Below are 9,874 nucleotides of genomic sequence, written 5' to 3'. Positions count from 1 at the left end.
ACTTCAAGTGGCAGGTTAATTCGTAGATCTCAATCACCACCACCCATCATGGACGAGACCCGAGACGAAAACAATTTAGGCCAACTTAATCCTCCAATTGATCAAGGAGACAACCAATCTCAACATGATCAACTGAGAACTTTGAGAGACTACATGAATCCAACCAGAACTGAAGCACCATCGTGTATAATATTTCCTTTATAAGCATCTCGATTTAACTTCAAACCAAGTATTATCCAACTTTTACCAACATTTCATGGTTTAGAGTCTGAAAATCCATATTTGCATCTAAGAGATTTCGAGGAAGTTTGTAATACATACACAGACCAAAATTATAGCATGAACATAATTAGACTAAAGCTTTTTCCTTTTTCATTAAAAGATAAAGTTAAAACTTGGTTACAAAACCTTAGATCTGGATCAATAAGAACTTGGAATAACATGCAAGAACAGTTTTTGAAAAAAATTCTTTCCACCTCATAGAACCAATTCTTTTAAAAGGCAAATCACTTCTTTTACTCAAAAAAATGGAGAAACATTATATCAATGTTGGGATAGGTTTAAAGAATTGCTTAACATATGTCCACACCATGGTTTTGAAACTTGGTGATTAGTTACTTATTTCTACGAGGGCTTAATACCTCAAACTAGATAAGTTGTAGAAATGATGTGTAATGGTGAATTTAAAGATAAAAATCCTGAAGATACACTAGATTACCTTGACCAATTAGCTGAAAATGCACAACATTGGGATACTGTTGGAACTTTTGAATCGACTAATAAACCACAACCATCTCCATCTAGTGGAGGAATCTACAACTTTAGGGAAGATCATGATTTACAAGCAAAATTTGCATCCCTAGTTAGGAAGGTTAAAGCTTTGGAAAAAAAAACGATCAAGTAAAATCTGTTCAAGAAATTGCATATGATGTTTCTAATGATCATTTCACTCAAGATTGTCCCACTTTGCCTGCACTCAAGGAATGTGTGCATGATCAAGTTAATTCACAACACTTTTAACAAGCCAAACCCATATTCACAGACTTATAATTCTGGTTGGAGAAATCATCCAAATTTTAGTTGATATGACCCATACTCTGTTTCCTCCACATCCACGACCTCAGCCAGGACCAAAGAAAACCCCAAAACCAGTCCCAGTTCAAAAATCCATTCCTCAGCAAAATCCTTAAACATCCCGATTTGAACCATCACCCTCTCCATCACCAACTCCTTTACCTCAATCTACTCAAGCGCCGCCAATCCAAACTTCCGTTTCTTTAGAAAAACAACCCATGTACCAATATTTTCCTCACCAAATTTCGCATTCTCCATCTCTAGATTCTTCTACTAAAAATTCTCCTTCACAATCAGATTTATCATCCATTGAGTCATCTGATTTGTCTGACTCAGACATTTCTGATTCAAATCTAGATGATATTTCCAAACTCCTCATAGCAGAACCTACTGAACAGTCTGGTGCCACTGACACTGGCCCACGCACTGAAACTGTTGGTACTGATGAAGAAAATCACGAAACTGGTGAATCGTCTCTGTCCATTCCACCTCAGCCAAAAGTCTCCAAACCTTCAAATGGACCATGGTTTACTTTTGATGATATCCCTCCAACAAAATGGAGAGAAAGATTACAAGAATTGTCTGCTTGGATTGATCTCCAAATGTTAGCTCTAGATGCAACAACTCAATCTGTTCTACGAGAATTCAGTACTCGGTTTACGGGTTCTCTTCGAGATTGGTTTGACAGTCTTGGACAATATAGACAACTTCAGTTCATTCAGATTCCCAATGTCTCTCAGGTTTTGGCCTTTCTCCATGATCAATTTATTGGAGAACCAAGTGCTACAAGACGTGATTATCTCAACATGAAATATTGTTCTCTCAACACAAAGGATCTTCATTACCACTACAAGCAGATGTCTTTGCTTTATTATAAGCTAAATGGATTCAATGATGCTACACTCGGACATGTATTTCTAGCGTCTCTTCCAGAAGAATTACAACTAGAGATCCAGCGTCAGTTAGCTGCTCACAAGCTCAGCATTGACACATTATCATTAGGAAATTTATTCCAGATTGCTATGGGATGTCTTGACAAATTGTAAGAATAAAAGAAATTCTTCCAGGAACTTATCAAAGACAAAGAGCCTTTCAGATCTTCTTGCAAAAAGCCTTATTTGGCTATCAAGTGCAAAAATCCAAAAAAGTGTAACTGTTCATCAAAGAAAAAGTTTCATTTCAATAAATCCATATTCTCATTTCCATCCAGGAAACGACACCTTAAACAATTTCACTTTTTCAGGAGAAGGCAATCCCACTCTAAAGATTTTTCTAATAGAAAGAAAAAGCAGATATTTCATTTGTAAAAAAGAAAGGCCATTTTGCTAAAGACTGCCCTGTCAAGGCTCAGAAGGCGGTAAAACTTATCCAACACCTGGAATCCACTACAGAATTTTCCCAATGACAGACCAAGTTGAACACTTGTTTTCTGAACAAGAAGAGCCAAATGATGATACAGTTTTTGCTTTACTAGCAGAATCCAGTGATTGAGACAGTTTTGAATTCGAACCAATTTACATAGTCCAACCTTCCTCCATCATAATCCATGATCATACCATTCCCATACCTTCTGCCAAAATCCAAATTGTCCCTTCCAGATATCATAAACCCATCACAGCCATTGGTTTTCTCGATACAGGTGCTCAGCGAAGTATGCTTAATCCTGCTATTCTTCCTACCGAGTATTGGAAAACTCAGGAAGAACACTTCAAAGCAGCTGACAAAAAGATCTTTACAACTAAATTAGTTACTAAACATTCAATAGGAATCCAGTTATTTCCTAATTGTGTTGTTTGGATAAAACTAATTGGTTCATCTTTGCCAAACAAAGATCTCCTTGTAGGTTTTGACATCCTATATCAGGCAAAAAATGTCTAGATTACTTCCTCTGGTCTCCGTTATAAATCCATGATTAAACCCTTCACCAACACTTTAAAGATCTATTCTTTAACCAATTCACCACCCACATACCAGGCCATTACAGAGCAAATCCTCAAATTTTGCCCTGAAAACTATAGCCTTTTTACCCATCCAAACCTGTTGTGGAAAAACCCAAAATTCTTCATATTCTTACCTTTCAAGCTAAATGAAAACAACAACCCAACCAAAGCTACCCATACAGGAATTACCCCACAAAACCTTACCCTGGCCCAACAAGAATGTGGCTAATTGCTAAAACAAGGTCTCATTGAGCCCACAAGTTCTCAATGGGCTTGCCAAGCCTTTTTATGTTGAAAAAAGGTCTGAAATGCTTCATGGCAAAAAACAATTAGTCATTGACTATCAGCCACTCAACAATTTTCTCCAAGATCAGAAATTTCCATTACCCAATCGACACCCTTTTTGTCCACCTCAAGAATGCCCAAATCTTTTCAAATCTTGACTTGAAGTCTGATTTTTGGCAACTTGGCATTTATCCCTCTAAAAGATACAAAACTGCTTTTTGTATTCCAAATGCCCATTACCAAGGGACAGTCCTTCCTTTTGGCCTGAAAACAGCCCCTTCTATTTTTCAAAAGGCCATGACCACCATCTTTCAACCCATTCTCCACCATACCCTTGTCTATATTGACGATTTGCTTCTTTTTCCAGTAATCATGATGAACATCACAAGTTACTCCAATAGGTTTTTCAGATTATTTAAGCACATGGAATCATGATCTCTGTCAAGAAAAGTACGATTGCGACCACTTCTGTTGACTTTCTTGGCATGAAAATCCAAAACGGACATTATCAACCTAGACCCTATATTGCACAAGAGTTACTCCACTTTCCTGAAAGTAACTTTACCAAAAAGCAAGTCCAACAATTTCTTGGCATTATCAATTACATCCGAGATTTCCTACAATATGTCAATCACCATACAAGCAAGTTGTCTGCACTCCTAAAAAAGAATCCACCATCCTGGTTAGAAATCCACACAGATGTTGTAAAGCAATTAAAGCAGATTGCCTAGAATCCGCCACCTTTAAAGCTTATCACATATGGCAAAAGGATTCTACAAACAGATGCAAGTGATGAATCATGGGATAACCCTCACCCAGAAGTCTTTCCCACTCAACATGACTTTTTAGTCTCCTCCCCATATCCAAGACTTTGCTAGAAAATTCCTTTTTAGGTTTTTTATGAACATCTATATGTCGAGTAAAGAACCTATGTTTTTTCCTAGTTTTCATCCTGATCACCTTTTCCTCACAGGATTAGTAATCACCTCACATCGAGATATTACTGAAGATGAGCTTTGGTATATCTGGTGTCTTACTGTTCTGTATGCCACAAAAATGGTTTTCCCAGTTTTACCCCTCCTCAACAAGCTCAATCATCCAGAGCTCTCCACTTCTCTTACCTTGACTCTCTTTGAATGGTTTTCGCCATTACCATTGTGGCGTAAAAAACTACAACAGATTGTTGACACACATCGTCTTTTAGAGCTTCCAAACCAAGAAGGAAAATAGTTCACTACTGTTTTTATTATCTGTTGTGCAAATTTTATTGAACTTGCAAGTGCACGAATCTATTGTAGTATAGATCAATGGTGACGAGTGTCGATCCCACGAGGAGGTGGATTTTAATTGTGTGCAGAATTAATTTTCTAAATGGGTGGTTGGATTTATGATAAAAGTGACTTAGATTATCCTAAAATTCGAATTAAAATGGCAAGAATAAATTGAAGTGAAAATCTATTGAATTGACGTACTTGGGTATCTGGATCTGCATCAACATGCACCATGGGCTAAATATTCCTTATTAGTGCAAATTAAATCATGAGGGGGGAATCCACACCTCATGAACCACACTCTAACCAATATGGTGCTAAGGGTTTATCGTGCCAAATAATAATAACCTTGTACTAGGGAGCCGGTGAAACCAGGGCGGTATCTAGACAAGATTATTATTATTTGTCGACGAAAAGTCAAAACATCCACAAAAATTAGAGGGGAAGAGAAAATAAATTTACCAAATAAAGCCCATGACACATGTTGAGACTTCACCTTCAACCCAAGCTCGAAAGAAAATTAGCTACTCATTATTGAACTAAGGGCAAAATAGGAATTTATTAAAATAAGTAGAAAATACAAGATGGAGAAGGAATTACAGAAAATGGAGTCCAAAAATGGATTCAGAGATATCAAATTAGGGGGGAAGCCCCCTTTTTATAGATACATTGAGTAAATCATGGCCATCGGATTAAAAATAATTTGGACGCTCAGGATTGCGCCACGTCATCAATCAACAGCACGTGGTTGGGCACGCGGTTTAAACAGTGACACGGTTTGACAACGCGGTTTGAACAGTCAACCGGTTTGAACAGTGACGCGGTTTGGTTGAAAATAATCCTGTGTATAAACATGTACCGTACGCGCAATTTTTGGTCCACTAACATGCTGCCATGTCACCGATCAACAGTGCATAAGAATTTTCTCCAATGGAATCGTGAGACCTCATCAGTCAATGCCACATCATCGGTCAATGCCACGTCATCGGTCAATGTGAACAGTAACGTAGACAACACTGTACATGTGAACAATGACATTTTTCCTTTTATGCTCCTACTAAGGTTTTCGACTGTCCTGAGTTCAAAAGTGATGTCTGTTTTGCCGTCTGATTTCTCGTTCATTGTGAAATGACCATGATGCCCCTAAAATACATAAAATACTTAATTAAAATAAAGCTCACATATTTAAATCACAAGAAGCTTAAATACATAAAAGTAAGGGTGTTAGTAAAACTTGAAGTGTAAAATGATGATTTTCTCCTTTATAAATATACATTTTCTAACACTCAACATTATCAACCGTCCATACTTCTAGCATCCTCAAACCAAAGATTTTTGGACACGGAATCAAAGTTATGAATAGATCACAATCCCTCACATTGCCTGTCTTGAACAAGATTTTCAAATCAATACTTCCTTAAAGAACTTCCTCATGGAACTTAACCATATTCCTTCAGACCAACCAGATATCCTCCACACATCTTTTGGACCAAAACATGAAATGTTCATAATTCCCACACCATCCTTACATTTTCAGCCACCCAACCGAGGAATAATCATAAAAGAAGAAAAGTCAGACTACACTAAATTTTTATTCCAAGATTCCCAAGATCCTTATGAAGATTTTACCCTGGTACCTTCACCATCACCATATGAATTCCCTGGATCATCCCCTTTTCCATATCCGCCATTTTCCTCACAGCCTGATCATTTTCCTCAGTCAGCTCCTCCATCACCAAAAAGTCAATATTGCCCTTGGCCATGTGTTATAGGATGTTCTCATCTAGAAAAAATCTTCAAGAAAAACAAAGACCCTGATCGTGATCCTGACGAGACAGATTCCTCCTCATCTGAAGACGCGTCAATATCTCTTTAAAGAGATTTGTCTCTTTGTAATAATGTAAAATAAAGTACCGTGTACTTTATGCTTTAACTTTTTAAAGTTGTTTGTCCTTATGTAATTATGCACTTTGCTTTTGTCGGCCACTACTGTTCCAATGAGCACTACCTACTTTTGTAAAATATATGTGCTGTGTGCCAGCTAGAATGATCTTAATCCAGCTTTTGTCTTTTCTCCTCCTTATCTTTATATAAGGAGAGTTATTTTGAATAAAAGGAAGACTGGTTTTAGATAACATTTAAAAGTTTCAATATTCCACCCTATGGATATTTAAAACCTTCGTTTCTATTATTTAATTCTAAGATTCTTTAGGTTTAGAACTCTTAACCTTGTTCAATATCTATCTTCTGCAAGTATGCTCTGCACTTGCCTTGGAAAAGGATCCTGTGACCAGAAAGCTAGTCAGGCTGTCATTCTTTCTTTGTTCTAAGACAATAGATGAAACGTTGTCTTTAGACTAAGTGACCAAGGAGAGTCTGTGTCTTTTTGGGTTGTCATGCTCTTAGTTCATCGAAAAAATACGGAATGTCTGGTATCTCATAACCACATCATTCTCGTAAACCCCACCATGGAAAAATTTTGGAAGATACAATGCATTCATTCATTAGGAAGCAAGATGCTATTAACAATCAAAATGCACAAACCTTTTCTGATTTGAAAGATACTCTTGCTAAAATTGCTTATGCACTCACAATTCAAGAAAAAGGAAAATTTTCAGCTCAACCACAACCAAATCCTAAGATTCAAAATGCACCCATGGACCAAGTTAAGTCAGTTATAACTCTTCGTAGTGGTAAGGTTATTGATCGGCCTATTCCTGAACCTTGTGAAAATGAAAATTCAAAGGGTAGGGAAGAGCTGGATAAACTTACACCTAGTGAAGAAATAACTAATGTTCCATCTGAACCACCATTTCCGCATGCATTGAATAAACCAAGGAAATCAAACCACTCTTCTGAAATTTATGAAATCTTTAAGCAAGTGAAGTTAACATTCCTCTGTTAGATGCAATCAAGCAGGTACCTTCATATGCCAAATTTTTAAAGGACTTATGCACTGTTAAGAGGAAATTGAAGGTAAAAAAGAGTGCTTTCATGGCTAAACAGGTAAGTACCATTCTGTCTACTAATAATAAGTTAAAATATAAAGATCTTGGTTGTCCTACTATTTCTTGTATTATTGGAGATCACAAAATTGAGCATGCTTTGTTAGACCTTGGTGCTAGTGTTAATTTGCTTCCACATTCAGTTTATCTTCAACTTAATCTTGGTGAAATAAAATCAACTTCAACTACACTTTTGCTTGCCGATAGATCAGTTAAAATACCAAAGGAATAGTGGCTAGTACAAATACTAGTAAACTCCAAATACGAATGTGTCTCAAACCATGTTTGAGACTTTTTCATAATTTATTGGAGTAGTAGACACCGAGGTAGATGAAACTAAGTTCAATGAACTTTGCAATTTTAAATACTAGTATTTGGAATAAAAAAGATAAATGATAAACCACTTAGTATATATCTTGTCTTATCCAAAAGAATCTTGTTTCTCCATTTAATTACACTATTGTATCATAGTGTTCATTATATGTGGGAGTTTATCCCATTTGAGCTTGAATTCTCCATAGAGATATTCTTTGTTTCGATCATATCGAAGTTCTTTTATGTTCCTGTCTAATTGCTTTTGTCTTATCCACGTACTCTTTTGAATTTCAAAAGCAATGGAATCATGATGCATTTGGACAAACATAAAAAAATGAATATTCATCAATAAGATTGATAGAATACTCATAACCTCTTATAACATGTAAACTGATTAGTCTGTATACATTTGTCTGCGCTAAATCATCAAATACAATGTTATGCTTTTAGCTCAAAAAGAGCATCCTCGTCATATTACTTTTCTAAATAAGATTTATAGAGTTACAATGATCAATCTTAATAGGCCAACAAGCCTATCATTAATCATTTTCTTAAAATCCTATTATGGTTTATATGACTTAAACATAAATATCAGAGGTAATATTGGTTAAAAGAAACATTTCTTTTCTTAGATAAATGCATATACTAATTATCATTATATCTTGCTTTGAATAGATCAATGGACTTATATGATATATGTTGTCTTTATAAAAAAAAATAAAATAAGTAACAAACAGAGGATCTAAAAATAACAGTGTGCTCATGTTTATTAAAACAAGCCACCGAAATTAAATTCCTCTAATTTTTGGAATAATAAAGACAAATATCAAACCTAAAGTCTCGTAAAATTGATCTAGCCTTTCAACTGATATAAACTAGCATGCCCTTAACTGTTGTTTGAAGCTTTTTTTCACTTAATCTCTTGGTTTCCTAAAAACCAAAATGAATTACAAATAAGATTAGTTATCTCAGAATTCACTATTGCATGAATCAATAGAAATCTGAACTAATTAGGAAGCTTAAAGATTTCCTATACCTGATTTTAATAATCTTAGGACAATCTTTCTTCCAGTGACTCTTTTGTCCACATTTGTAACACTTGCCTTTTGGCTTGCCACTTGTTTTAGTGGACAGTTTGCTGATCCCAACTCTTTCTTGCTCATTCTTGTCTTTTGACTTAAGCCTTGAAGAGAATCTTTTTTCAGGAAGTTTTCTGCCATGATAAAATTCTTCTATAGCATGTAGTTCATGCATTAATTCAATTAAGGTCATATCTTTATTGTTTAAGATATAGCTGACCTTAAACTCTTTGAATGTATCAGGCAAAAATTCAATCACCATGTTAATCTTTGTTTTATCATTGATTTGAACACCATGAATCTCCACCTCATTCAAATAGTCTATCATTTTGAGGACATGATCACGAACTCTTGTGCCCTCTTCCATTTTAGTATCCGTAATAAGTTTTAATGCTGCTTCTCTGGCAAAATGAGTATCTTGCCCAAACATCTTATGAAGACTAGCCATTATTTTAGTGGTTGTTTCCATGCTCCGACGTTTCTTATGTAGTTCCACAGAAATCGAAACCAATATATAGCGCTTAGCCATTTTGTTAGCTTCGCACTATTTCTCATAAGGCTCCCTCTGATTTCTATAATCGTATAACATTGGTTCTGGAGGGCATGGCTGGGTCAACACATATTTGCAACCTTTAGCAGTGAGAATATTAAATAGATTGCGTTTCCAATCTAAATAATTTTCGCCAGTGAGTTCATTTTTAACAAGGATAATTAATAATGGGTTGATGGAAGACATTTTCTAAAAAAATAAAATAAACATGCATAAATACTTTGAAACAATATTCACAATAAATGACAAAAATGGAAAAAATCATAAATGCATTTTAATTTATTGTAACAATAATCTAGTACCGCTTTAACAAGCTATCCGTTGGGGAAGTCATGTCTACCTTTACTAAACTCAA

General features: G+C 35.6%; 1 non-coding gene across 1 annotated transcript; it reads right to left on the bottom strand.

Moving 5' to 3' along the window:
* Positions 1-488: 488 nt before the first annotated feature.
* Positions 489-597, bottom strand: LOC112495873 (small nucleolar RNA R71). Its single transcript, XR_003062253.1, has one exon. It is a non-coding gene; the product is annotated as a small nucleolar RNA R71 (small nucleolar RNA).
* Between the last annotated feature and the right edge of the window lie 9,277 nt (positions 598-9,874).

This window comes from Citrus sinensis, chromosome 6, assembly GCF_022201045.2.
Source record: "Citrus sinensis cultivar Valencia sweet orange chromosome 6, DVS_A1.0, whole genome shotgun sequence".
Taxonomy (NCBI): domain Eukaryota; kingdom Viridiplantae; phylum Streptophyta; class Magnoliopsida; order Sapindales; family Rutaceae; genus Citrus; species Citrus sinensis.
The sequence above is the reverse complement of the archived record's forward strand: the minus strand, read 5'-3'. Positions and strand labels throughout refer to the sequence as shown.